We start from the raw sequence: 14381 nt of genomic DNA on the forward strand, positions 1-14381 counted from the left end.
GTCCAACCTGGAATGTAATCTAGAAGCTTCAGTGGTGAGGTTGAGTCAAATTACCAGGGTAGGTTTTGAGACTAAAGCACCATGTATGAGCAGGTAAATGAGAATTAATTTTCTGGAGGCATTAAGATTTGTCTTTAATAGTAGTGCATAATTAGTAAAATCGGTAGGTGATTGCAATGTCCTATTTTTCCCAAATATACAGACTGGAATATTTAAATTTATTGATCTAAATTACAAAAATGCATTTCAGGGAGGTGATATCAGACAAATTTCCAGAGTATAATCTTGGGAATGTGGGCAAAAGTATGTGCCCATAAATATACATTTATATAGAAAAAAGATAAATTTGAATTGCAGAAGTGTGAGGATAAATTCAGTATGCCACATGCATTGTAGATGAAAGGTTGTGATAATATTTAGAAGATAAAAAAGTAGAAATTGGGGTGATTCAGCACTCTGCAGTTGTATAAAATATTAACAAATTTTAGTAAAAAAAAAACACAGCTAAATCCCTCTGTATGTGCCTCAGTCCTGTGTCCTTTATCTGAATTTGATTCTCTCAGATGAATCTACATCCTTGGTTTATGAAGATTTGATAATTATGTGCATTTGGTGCTCTCTAATTTTTTTTCAGGATTCTATCTGTTATATCCTTTAATATCGTGTCCCCAAGTCACTTTTGTGGCTGTTTTACTGTCTGTTCTGTTCTGCAAAGACTGACCTCACTTCTTCTGTGCAATGATTTTTATCAATATTTCAAATAATGTTTGGAAAAACAAGCTTATTGTAGGGTCCTTAATATCCTTTTATATTGGTCCTAGATCCTGTTGCTTTTGAGGACAGCTCACCAGCTTTTATGAGAGGGACTTCTCTGTCATTTTTGCTTTGATGGCTCCATCAACACAGAATAGAAACATTTGTGGCCACATGCTAAGGAATATCAGAAGCCATCATATTTGAGAAAATGTGAAGAATTATTCTTTCTTAGAGCCTTTAAATGTAGCATGATCCATCCATCACTTGTATATGAGTCCATACACAGTAACTGACACTGAAAATCTTGTACTTAAGTTTATGCATAATTGTAATTGTATAATTTCTAATTATTTTATTCCAACAAGTAGAGAAGTAGAAACTTATATTTCATTGCAACTTAAATTTTATACAATTTATCAATGTAAAGCAAGTTGTTTTGGATAAAATTCCCTTCATGATTTTGTGGTCAGTATTAAATGATAGTTACTAAAGCATTGAACGAAGCTACTGAAAGTCACGATTCACTGACATTTTGAGTGTCAGCAACAACTTGATCAGGCTGATTTTAAATTCTGATTATATATAAGTGAATTGTGATTCTTCTATTAATACCAGAGCCTCTGTGATGTGAACTATGTGCTGTTCTTTTAGGAATTATTCCCTTCATGCTGCATACTGAGATGCTCTCTTTGCTGAGAGTTAATTCTGGTAAGTTCTGCTGTAAAAAACTATTTTTTATGAATTGAATGGGGATACATTTTTATTATTGGGAACTAAGAACAGTAATTTGTATGAAAATAGCTTTTCTACTGAGACAATTTTTCTGACAACTCTTTTTTTAAATTTTTGAGATTGGCTGATATCACAAACCAGTGGTTTGTGATCTAGGGGAAATTTGCATATGATCAGCAAGTTTTACTCCCAGAGCTTACTGTTTTAGATTTTCTTCACCTTTTGTTGGCTTCTTTTTCTATCATCTGTGGCATTGAGTGAATGTGACTCGGTCAAGATTAGGGTAACATTTTCTACTTTTCTAGCTTGTAGATATGTGTGTCTTCTAAGGTTACCATCAAAATCTTTGAACTTTGGACTTTATCAAGAAAAGGGTGATTAAATTTTCTTGGGTCTTTTGCAGTCTTAATTCTGTTTTTTTCTCTTCATACCTACCATGTGGTAAAATTGTATTTTATGAGGATATTTTCAATGTAATCATAAATACAAATATGAGGAATTTGTAAAAATATAGGAAAAAGAGTGAGAGCCAACAAAGTTATTGGGACTTTTATTTATTTATTTATTTGTTTATTTATGGTGCAAGGGCCTGGTCCATGCTAGGCACACACTGTACCACTGAGCTGCACATCCAGCTTCTGGTTGGAGACTACATTATATGTTTTTAATGCTCAATTAAATCATTGGAGGGTGACTCTTTTATTACTTATGTAAGAGTTGATCATCTGTGATGTGGTTCTTAAAAATTAGTTGGATGAATGCTTTAGATTTGAAAACAAAAATTTTGACTGAAAACTTGAGTGTGATGGCTTATATTGGTATAAATTTTGTTACTAGCTGGAATGCTTGACATTCTGTCCTATCTATTCATGGTGTCTCCAGTCATGGACAGAAGCCTATGTGGACAGGTTTGTGCTGTCAGGCTGGCATCTTCCCAGATTGTGTTATGATGTTTGGCATGATCATCAGGGGAGAATCCCAAATCCATGAGTGATTTTCTGCATAAAAGTAGTGCTGGTATATACAAGACTAAATTGAATTTTCCTCTGAGCTTTCTAGATGCTTGAGAAGCAGGACCTCAAATTCAGAATGCTATACTCTTTTTTAAAAAATTTTTTCCCCTGAGGTCTTAGAATGTGTTCCTATATTTTCATATCTTTGTCCACATTCAAAATGCCAACTGTATTTCTCAAAAACATAATGATTTATTTCTCATACTTCAAATACACACAGTATTTTGTAACTTTGTTTCTCCAGCACGAGATGGCACTGTTTATGACTTTTTTTTCTTGTTTGGAACATTTTATATGAGGAAAAAATGAGAAAAATCATTGACTCTTTGTAACAGTGCTTGTTCCTGTTCTCTCTTTGTTTTTCCACAGACATAGAAAAATTTATTTCTTTTTCCTTGACTACTGACAATACGGTTACAAAGAAAATGGGCATGTAGTAGTTTTTTGACACTGATTCTTATTCCTTAAATTTATGAACGGAATTAATTTTGCTGTATTATATGTTCATTCTTTTTTTAATTGTTCTTTCTTTGTACTTTTTTTAAAAATTACTTTACTAAACATACATTTTCACCAACAGTGTAAACACATTTTTTTCCATATCTATAGATTCTTGACTCTTTGTAATCTTTCAGATTATTGACTAAACTATTCTGAAAGCTCTGCTCATTAAACAAGAGTCCACATTTTGACTTGTGCACTAAATCCCTGATAGAAAAATTGGAGAGTTCAGTTACTCAAGTAGCCACAGAGAGTGTGCTCTAATTATTTTCTGGGAATTATCAGACATGTGTTTTTTAATCCCTTTTTTGAACTACTGCTCATGAGTGTAGCAGCCCATGGAGACATTTGCACACAAAAGGAAAACCACTGAATTGTGATCCTGAGAACATTTGCAAATGCTTAATAAACTTTATTCCCAGAGCTTGAGGGTTTAGAACATTTTCTGTTTTTTTGTTTTGTTTTGTTTTTGGTATTGGGTATTGAACTCAAGGGCACATGGCTACTGAACCATATATCCAGCAAAAGTTTGTATTTTTTTAGTTGTAGTTGGACACAGTACCTTTATTTTATGTATTTATTTTTATGTGGTGCTGAGGATCTAACAAAGTGCCTGACATGTGCTAAGTGAGCACTCTACAGCTGAGATACTGCCCCATCCCCTAATTTTGTATATTATTTATAGACAGAATGTCAGTGAATTGCTCAGCACCTCACTTTTACTGAGGATATCTTTTAACTCATGATCCTCCTTTCTGAGCCTCAGATTTACTGGGATTACAGGCGTGTGCAACTACACTTGGCTTAGAAGAATTTTGAACTTGGGTTCCTCCTCTTAAGCCTTCTTTCTTTATATTTCTAAATATTTTGCTATATGTGAGTCAATTATTTTCTTCCACTGAATGAAACATGTTTGCGATGAGAAACATAGTAGAGAAAAATTTTTGTTCCAGGGAAAATTGGCAGTTGTGTAATTTTTATGAGGGAGGCTAGAGATTGAACCTCACTGTGCTAAACACCAATAAAGGGTATAATTTGTCCTATATATTTTTATCATTTGTAACTCTGATGCAGGCTATGGAGGACCTCAACTGTCACCAACATTAGTTAGAAGAATACCCTAGCAAATCTTTTTAGGCATATTTCATGCCAGCTGAGCTTTAGCTTATCTCTCCCTATCTGAGGGGTTGAAGCCATGGATGAACTTGCATGAACATAAACAACCATCACTTTTTTGTGTGTACTTGTTACTTATGAATGTGTAGATTTTTCTTCAGCACAGACTAAGATATAATCTATATAAATATTTTTAGAGTTAGGATGATATATATATTTCAATCTTCCTTTTCTCAGGAAGACACTGGTGATTGGGTATTTTTTCCCAATTATGTGGCACATTGCCTAAGGCTGGAATAAGACCCAAGTCTACCCTAGGGTTTCTTAATCATCTTTTGGCAGGCATTTTCCCAGTTCTGAGTATTATACATATCTCTCAACTCATTATTTTTTACTTTTTCTAAGAAAAATATATCAATATATTCAATACATTGGAGGGATAGTCAAGAGCCTCCTATTTTCCTATATTCCTAATATCACCCTCAGGTAAGATATGCCTTTTATTGTTGTGCTGAGATTTGACCCAGTGCCTTGAAGATTTTATAAACACATTATGCAAGTGAATTGTGCCTCCAAGTCAATTTTCCTTTAGATTTGGCTCTATCATCCATTCACAAGAAATGTTGTTTGTGATGTGCTTATTTATGTAGGCCTTTCAATTGCTATGAAAATGCATAAAATTTTTACATGAATATTAATGCACCTATACATGTACTTTGAGTTATAATTTCTTGGTTTTTATTATTGCAAAATAATTTTATTTTTTAATTCAAATTTTTAGAGGCTAATTTCAAATATATACATGTAACATTTCAGATAAATTTTAGAATTTTTGCTCTGGCCCCTCTTCAGTTATAACTAAAATATGCTGGTATTTTGAAAAAAAATAGATATCATGGGAATTTTACAGATTGGTAATAATCAGTTTTATTGTATACATATGATGTGCATAATTGAGTCTTTTATGTTCTTTTGTATATTTTTATTTTCTCAAATTCTAAATATTTATTTTAAAAATATAGATGCATGTAAAATATCACATGTAAATGATTTCTACTAAAACTCTGGTGTTTCAGAATATTTTTCCAAATAGATACAGTGTGATGAAAATGGGTTTAGGAAATAATTTTCTCCAGTCTTTACTACTTATGTCTTTCCCAATATACTTTGTTTTATATCCATGCTCTAGGTTTTATCTGTTTGTACAAAAGCTGCCATATCCTCACATGTTACCATGGTACACATGTGTGATGATTTTATAAGCATATGGTTTTGCTGGGGAATGAGTATTTTTTTTTTTTTTGGTATACAAAATTTAACTCAGGGACACTGAACCACTGAGCAACATTCTCCGTCCTATTTTGTATTTTATTTAGAGACAAGGTCTCAGGAGTTTCTTAGTATTTGACTAAATTGTTTAGGCTGGCTTTGAATTCCTGATCCCCCTGTCTCAGCCTCCAGAGCTGTTGGGATTACAGTCATATGTCACTAAGTTCTGCATGATCATGTTTTTTAATAGCTATTTTATTCAAAGAAATAACAATTTTAACTCCATCTTCAGTTCATAAGAATTTATTTGCTCTATATGTTTCCTAGATACTATTTAATTTTGTCTCACAGGTGCGATTTTATTTTTCCATTTCTCTAATTTCTAACACTATTGAGCTATTTTATAATTAGTGAGCACTTATGTTTCATTTATGAAGTGACTTTTTAAGTACTTTTTTCTCTTTTTGTTTGTTTGTCTTTTGTGTTGATGTTGTTATTGTTTTGGTATTTGGTACTGGAGATGAAACCAGAGGCACTTAACCATCACTGAGATATATATATATATATATAGACAGGGTCTCAGTAACTTGCTTAGGGCCTTGCTAAATTATTTTGGCTTCCTTTGAATTTTTGATTCTACTTTCTCAGCTTCTTGAGTATTGAAAGTATAGGCATATGCTGCCACCTCTGACTCTTGACTTCTCTTTTTTGGAGTCTCTTTTTTTTTTAATTTCATTTTTCATTTACTTCTGTGACATCAGGTTATGTACTCTGGGATGCTTCCAACTGTGCAACATCCTCTGGTCTGTTTACTTTTTAAATTTTGAGACAATGACTCACAAAGCTGCTTATGGCCTGGAAAAGTTGCTAAGATTGGGTTTAAAACTGAGAGCCTCTTGCTTCAGCAAACTTCTTTATTATTATTATTATTATTATTATTATTATTATTATTATTATTATTTGGTGCTGGGGATTGAATCCAAGGCTTAGTGCATTTGCGGCAAGCACTCTACCAAATAAACAATATCCCAGCTTATATATATATATTTAAAGGCATATGTATATATGCCTTTAAATATATGTATGTATATATACATTTATTATATGCATCATATATATATAAATATCTATATAATTATATAGATATGTATAACTAAGAATATATATATTTATATATAAACATATATATGTATGTATATACAGATATTTGTGCATATATGCCATGACTTACCTTGATCTTGCAATTCTGCTTTTTCATTCTAAGTAGCTCATATCAGGAAAATTTATAATGACATATTTGTCACAAAAATACAGTATTGTCCCAATAGATTTTGTGGAAAATATATCAATTTTTGTAATAAATTTCTTTTTTTAAAAAAAAGAGAGAGAGAGAGAGAGAGAGAGAGAGAGAGAGAGAGAGAGAGAGAGAGAGAGAGAGAATTTTAATATTTATTTTTTATTTTTTGGCGGACAGAACATCTTTGTTTTGTACGTGGTGCTGAGGATCAAACCCGGGCCGCACGCATGCCAGGCAAGTGCACTACCACTTGAGCCACATCCCCAGCCCTTGTAATATATTTCAATGCAGTTTTTATATTTCATTGTCCAAATGGCTGTGTGTTTTTTTAAGTATTCTCTCTTTATTTCCAAAGGAGAATTTTTTTTATCTCATTAGAGGTCTATACAGATTGCTATAATGTTAAATCTTATAGTTATATATGGCATAATATTTTATATCGGTACTAGAATTCATTGCACTGATGGTTACAATATAATCTAGGTATGTAGGGGTTTATGCCATCAAGTAATGTGTCAATAACCTGTATCTTTTGCTAAATAAAAGAATATACTTATGATGCATTTTTTAGAATGTATCCCCATCATTAATTTAGGCATCATAATATATAACCATACATGTTGAATCACAAAATATAAATAGTATGCAATGTTTACTTGTAAAATTTACCAGAACTCTTTCAATTTATTTATTGTCTATATGAAACACCTGTCATTCCTGATACTTTCAATGGTATGTTCATTGTTATTATTTTAAATGTTGCTCATTTTCTGTGTATTTTTTCTCTACTTGCCTTTTTATAAACATTTCCTTTATCAAAATATTGAGACAGATATTTAGTGAATGAATTCTGTTTTCTTTTAAATTTATTATTTATATGTGTGATTTATTTTTAACCTCAACCTAGACACATTACACATTTTTCAGTGTTATTGATATGATTACCAAACATATTTAAGGTTTATGTATTATCTTTTGACATTTGAACACATCCATAACACCAGCTCAATAATCAACATAATTAATATAACCAACATCCCAATGTATGTTCTGGTATTTTTCTAAATCTTTTCTGCTCTTCCCCACTTACCTTTTATTTAATGAATTCAATATTATTAACCAACTCAAATAATGAACCAGCATAAAAACTATAATGAATTATTAAAAGGTAAAATACAATGGAACTAATATTTATATCAATAAATAGAACATTAATTATGCTACAGATAATACCTACAGGTACTCTTGCTTTCACTATACCATCGGGTCTCACTAAGGCAACACATTAGTTTTGTACAACTAGTTCTTTTAAAGAACTATTAGTTTTGAAAATGAAAAAAAAAAAACAAACAAAAAATAATAATTGTGACCATATATTTATTGAATTATACAAAAAAGGTAGCTCATTGTGTAGAAAACCAAATCTGATAATCATACTTGATGCTTTGTTACTACAGAAAATCTAAGGGTGATACAGAAACCAGAATAAAGAGGGGTTGGGGCATTAATAGTGATTTTATGAGAGGTTACCAGAGAATACAATTTGGTGGGATGGGTTGAAGAAAAACAAGAATGGGTAAGCATTACTAAAGACAAGCTTGGGGAGATCAGAGGGAATAGGTCAGGAAGTGGAGCAAGGAGCAACAGCAGATATAAGTTGGATGAGCAGTGGCTGGAGGAAAAAAAATTTAAAAAACTTGAGAGGAAAAAAATTGTGGAATTTCTTGTAGAGCTGTAAGAGCAGGGAGCCAGGTATGTGGCACACTTGTTTGATTGGACCATTAACTCCTGGTTTATAGGAATTTCTAAATATGAGCCCACTGGAATAAGCATTATGCTTTCACAATATTTTCTTTTTTTTTCAACTGAGAGCAACCTATTTATCCCTGCATCTTATACATCTTAAGTAGTTTCTTGTTTCTTCTCAGATAGATTCTCCTTCTTCAGTACTATTTTTTCTTCTGCTCTTTTTAGTTTGCCTATTCTTCCACCTTCTTCTTCTCTGATCCTTGACTCTCAATTATGCTAGTGTTATTTGCTTTTCTTGATATCTGTTGGGATATTATCATGTTCCATAAACATTTTTGACAACAAGTCAAAAAATTCTAGAAGTCACCAGGAGCTAGAATGAATTTTTTCCTAGAACCTCTAGAGAGAGTGTGGCTTTGCTAACCCTTTGAAATTAATCTTGTGTTATAATAATAAAAATATAACATTTTTATTCCTGTCCAAGTAAAAAATATTGTATCTTCCTTGTGTCTTTTGCTATCTTTGTTTTATTCTTTCTTCAAATGAGAAATACCATAGTTTGCAAACTGGACACTTTCAAGGTCATCCAAAATGAAATGTTCAAAAGTTGGAAAAATGAGAAGAAATGTATAAATTAATAGAGCTTATATTTTGGGCTTGTGATCAGTATGAATAAGGTGGTGACTTTTTCTTGAATTTTTTTTTTAATTAATTTTTATTGTAGGTTGTTCAAAACATTACATAGTTCTTGATATATCATATTTCACACTTTGATTCAAGTGGGATATGCGCTCCCATTTTTACCCCATATACAGATTGCAGAATCACATCATTTGCACAACAATTGATTTACATATTGCCATTCTGGTGTCTGTTGTATTCTGCTGCCTTTCCTATCCTCTACTATCCCCCCTCCCCCCTCCCCTCCCCTCTTCTCTCTCTACCCCCTCTACTGTAATTCATTTCTCCCCCTTATATTTTTCCTCCTTTCCCCTCACTTCCTCTTGTATGTAATTTTGTATACCCCTGAGGGTCTCCTTCCATTTACATGCAATTTCCCTTCTCTCTCCCTTTCCCTCCCACCTCTCATCCCTGTTTAATGTTAATCTTCTTCTCATGATCTTTGTCCCTACTCTGTTCTTAGCTACTCTCCTTATATCAAAGAAGACATTTGGCATTTGTTTTTAAGGGATTGGCTGGCTTCATTTAGCATAATCTGCTCTAATGCCGTCCATTTCCCTCCAAATTCTATGATTTTGTCATTTCTTAATGCAGAGTAATACTCCATTGTGTATAAATGCCACATTTTTTTTATCCATTCGTCTATTGAAGGGCATCTAGGTTGGTTCCACAGTCTTGCTATTGTGAATTGTGCTGCTATGAACATGGATGTAGCAGTGTCCCTATAGTGTGCTCTTTTTAGGTCTTTAGGGAATAGACCGAGTAGGGGAATAGCTGGATCAAATGGTGGTTCCATTCCGAGCTTTCCAAGAAATCTCCATACTGCTTTCCAAATTGGCCGCACCAATTTGCAGTCCCACCAGCAATGTACAAGAGTACCCTTTTCTCCACATCCTCGCCAGCACTTGTTGCTGTTTGACTTCCTAATGGCTGCCAATCTTACTGGAGTGAGATGGTATCTTAGGGTGGTTTTGATTTGCATTTCTCTGACTGCTAGAGATGGTGAGCATTTTTTCATATACTTGTTGATTGATTGTATGTCCTCCTCTGAGAAATTTCTGTTCAGGTCCTTGGCCCATTTGTTGATTGGGTTATTCGTTATCTCATTGTCTAATTTTTTTAGTTCTTTGTATATTCTGGATATTAGGGCTCTGTCTGAAGTGTGAGGAGTAAAGATTTGTTCCCAGGACGTAGGCTCCCTATTTACCTCTCTTATTGTTTCTTTTGCTGAGAAAAAACTTTTTAGTTTGAGTAAGTCCCATTTGTTGATTCTAGTTATTAACTGTTGTGCTATGGGTGTCCTATTGAGGAATTTGGAGCCCGACCCCACAGTATGTAGATCATAGCCAACTTTTTCTTCTATCAGACGCCATGTCTCTGATTTGATATCAAGTTCCTTGATCCACTTTGAGTTAACTTTTGTGCATGACGAGAGAAAGGGATTCAGTTTCATTTTGTTGCAAATGGATTTCTAGTTTTCCCAACACCATTTGTTGAAGATGCTATCCTTCTTCCATTGCATGCTTTTAGCCCCTTTATCGAATATAAGATAGTTGTAGTTTTGTGGATTGGTTTCTGTGTCCTCTATTCTGTACCATTGGTCCACCCGCCTGTTTTGGTACCAGTACCATGCTGTTTTTGTTACTATTGCTCTGTAGTATAGTTTGAAGTCTGATATAGCTATACCGCCTGATTCACACTTCCTGCTTAGCATTGTTTTTGCTATTCTGGGTCTTTTATTTTTCCATATGAATTTCATGATTGCTTTCTCTATTTCTACAAGAAATGCCGTTGGGATTTTGATTGGCATTGCATTAAACCTATAGAGAACTTTTGGTAATATCGCCATTTTGATGATGTTACTTCTACCTATCCATGAACAGGGTATATTTTTCCATCTTCTAAGATCTTCTTCTATTTCTCTCTTTAGGGTTCTGTAGTTTTCATTGTATAAGTCTTTCACCTCTTTTGTTAGGTTGATTCCCAAGTATTTTATTTTTTTTGAGTATATTGTGAATGGGGTGGTTGTCCTCATTTCCATTTCAGAGGATTTGTCGCTGATATACAGGAATGCCTTTGATTTATGCGTGTTGATTTTATAGCCTGCCACTTTGCTGAATTCATTTATTAGCTCTAATAGTTTCTTTGTAGACCCTTTTGGGTCTGCTAGGTATAGAATGATGTCATCTGCAAATAGTGATAATTTGAGTTCTTCTTTTCCTATTTTTATGCCTTTAATTTCTTTCGTCTGTCTAATTGCTCTGGCCAGTGATTCGAGAACTATGTTGAACAGAAGTGGTGAGAGAGGGCATCCCTGTCTTGTTCCAGATTTTAGAGGGAATGCCTTCAGTTTTTCTCCATTCAGAATGATGCTAGCCTGAGGCTTGGCATAGATTGCTTTTACAATATTGAGGTATGTTCCTGTTATCCCTATTTTTTCTAGAGTTTTGAACATAAAGGGATGCTGTACTTTGTCGAATGCTTTTTCCGCATCTATCGAGATGATCATATGGTTCTTATTTTTAAGCCTATTGATGTGTTGAATAACATTTATTGATTTCCGTATATTGAACCAGCCTTGCATTCCAGGGATAAATCCTACCTGATCATGGTGCACAATTTTTTGATATGTTTTTGTATCCGGTTCGCCAGAAGTTTATTGAGGATTTTTGCATCTAGGTTCATTAGAGATATTGGTCTGTAGTTTTCTTTCTTTGTAGTGTCTTTGTCTGGTTTAGGAATCAGGGTGATGTTGGCCTCATAGAATGAATTTGGTAGTTCTCCCTCTTTTTCTATTTCCTGAAATAGCTTGAAAAGTATTGGTATTAGTTCCTCTTTAAAGGTTTTGTAAAACTCTGCTGTATACCCATCCGGTCCTGGGCTTTTCTTAGTTGGTAGTCTTTTGATGGTATCTTCTATTTCCTCAATTGATATTGGTCTGTTTAGGTTGTCAATATCCTCCTGACTCAATCTGGGCAAATCATATGACTTAAGAAATTTATCGATGCCTTCACTATCTTCTATTTTATTGGAGTATAAGGATTCAAAATAGTTTCTGATAATCTTCTGTATTTCTGAAGTGTCTGTTGTGATATTGCCTTTTTCATCCCGTATGCTAGTAATTTGAGTTCTCTCTCTTCTTCTCTTCGTTAGCGTGGCTAAGGGTCTGTCGATTTTATTTATTTTTTCAAAGAACCAACTTTTAGTTTTGTCAATTTTTTCAATTGTTTCTTTCGTTTCGATTTCATTAATTTCTGCTCTGATTTTAATTATTTCTTGTCTTCTACTTCTTTTGCTGTTGTTTTGCTCTTCTTTTTCTAGGATTCTGAGTTGAAGTATTAGATCATTTATTTGTTGGTTTTTTCTTTTTCTAAGGAATGAACTCCAAGCAATAAATTTTCCCCTTAGAACTGCTTTCAATGTGTCCCATAGATTCCGATATGTTGTGTCTGTGTTTTCATTTATTTCTAAGAATTTTTTAATTTCCTCCTTGATGTCTTCTATAACCCATTGATCATTCAGTAACCTATTGTTCATTCTCCAGGTGATGCATGATTTTTCCTTACTTCTTTTATCGTTAATTTTCAATTTCATTCCATTATGGTCAGATAAGATGCATGGTATTATCTCTACTCCTTTATATTGTCTAAGAGTTGCCCTGTGACATAATATATGATCTATTTTTGAGAAGGATCCATGTGCTGCTGAGAAAAAAGTGTAACTGCTTGATGTTGGGTGGTATATTCTATATATGTCAATTAAGTCTAGGTTATTAATTGTGTTATTGAGCTCTACAGTTTCCTTATTCAACTTTTGTTTGGAAGATCTGTCCAGTGGTGAGAGAGGTGTGTTGAAGTCTCCCATGATTATTGTATGGTGGTCTATTAGACTCTTGAACTTGAGAAGAGTTTGTTTGATGAACATAGCTGCACCATTGTTTGGGGCATATATATTTATGATTGTTATGTCTTGTTGGTGTATGGTTCCCTTAAGAAGTATGTAGTGTCCCTCTTCATCCCTTTTGATTAACTTTGGCTTGAAATCTATTTTATTTGATATGAGTATGGACACTCCTGCTTGTTTCCGAAGTCCATATGAGTGATATGATTTTTCCCAACCTTTCACCTTCAGTCTATGTATGTCTTTTCCTATCAAATGCGTCTCCTGAAGGCAGCATATTGTTGGGTCTTGTTTTGTGATCCATTCTACTAGCCTGTGTCTCTTAATTGGTGAGTTTAAGCCATTAACATTTAGGGTTATTATTGAGATATGGGTTGTTCTTCCAGCCATATTTGTTTATTTATGTTACTAAACATGGTTTGTTTTCCTCTTTGATTATTCCCCCCCCTTTACTGTACTACCTCCCGCTGTTGGTTTTCATTGATATTTTCCATTTCCTCTTCCTGTAATATTTTGCCAAGGATGTTTTGAAGAGATGGTTTTCTAGCTGCAAATTCTTTTAACTTTTGTTTATCATGGAAGGTTTTAATTTCATCTTCCATCCTGAAGCTTAATTTCGCGGGATACACAATTCTTGGTTGGAACCCCTTTTCTTTCAGTGTTTGAAATATGTTATTCCAGGATCTTCTAGCTTTCAGAGTCTGTGTTGAAAGATCAGCTGTTATCCTGATTGGTTTACCCCTAAATGTAATCTGCTTCCTTTCTCTTGTAGCTTTTAAAATTCTCTCCTTATTCTGTATGTTGGGCATCTTCATTATAATGTGTCTAGGTGTGGATCTCTTATGATTTTGCACATTCGGCGTCCTGTAGGCTTCTAGGATTTGGGATTCTGTCTCATTCTTCAAGTCTGGGAAGTTTTCTCGTATTATTTCGTTGAATAGATTGCTCATTCCTTTGGTATGGACCTCAGTACCTTCCTGTATCCCAATGACTCTTAAGTTTGGTCTCTTTATGTTATCCCATATTTCTTGAATGTTCTGCTCATGGTTTCTTAACAGCTTTGCTGAGCTGTCTATGTTCTTCTCCAGTTGAAATACTTTGTCTTCATTGTCTGATGTTCTATCTTCTAAGTGTTCTACTCTGCTGGTAGTATTCTCAATTGAGTTTTTAAGTTGGTTTATTGTTTCCTGCATTTCCAGGATTTCTGTTTGTTTGTTTTTTATAACCTCTATCTCCCTGTATAATTGATCTTTTACTTCTTGGATTTGTTTATGTAATTGATTGTCAAAGTGGTCGAAGTGGTCTTTCATTGACTGATTTTGCTGTCTAATGTCTTCCTTGAGACTCCAGATCATCTGAAGCATGTA

This window comes from Callospermophilus lateralis, unplaced genomic scaffold (genome assembly GCF_048772815.1).
Source record: "Callospermophilus lateralis isolate mCalLat2 unplaced genomic scaffold, mCalLat2.hap1 Scaffold_105, whole genome shotgun sequence".
NCBI classification, from domain to species: domain Eukaryota; kingdom Metazoa; phylum Chordata; class Mammalia; order Rodentia; family Sciuridae; genus Callospermophilus; species Callospermophilus lateralis.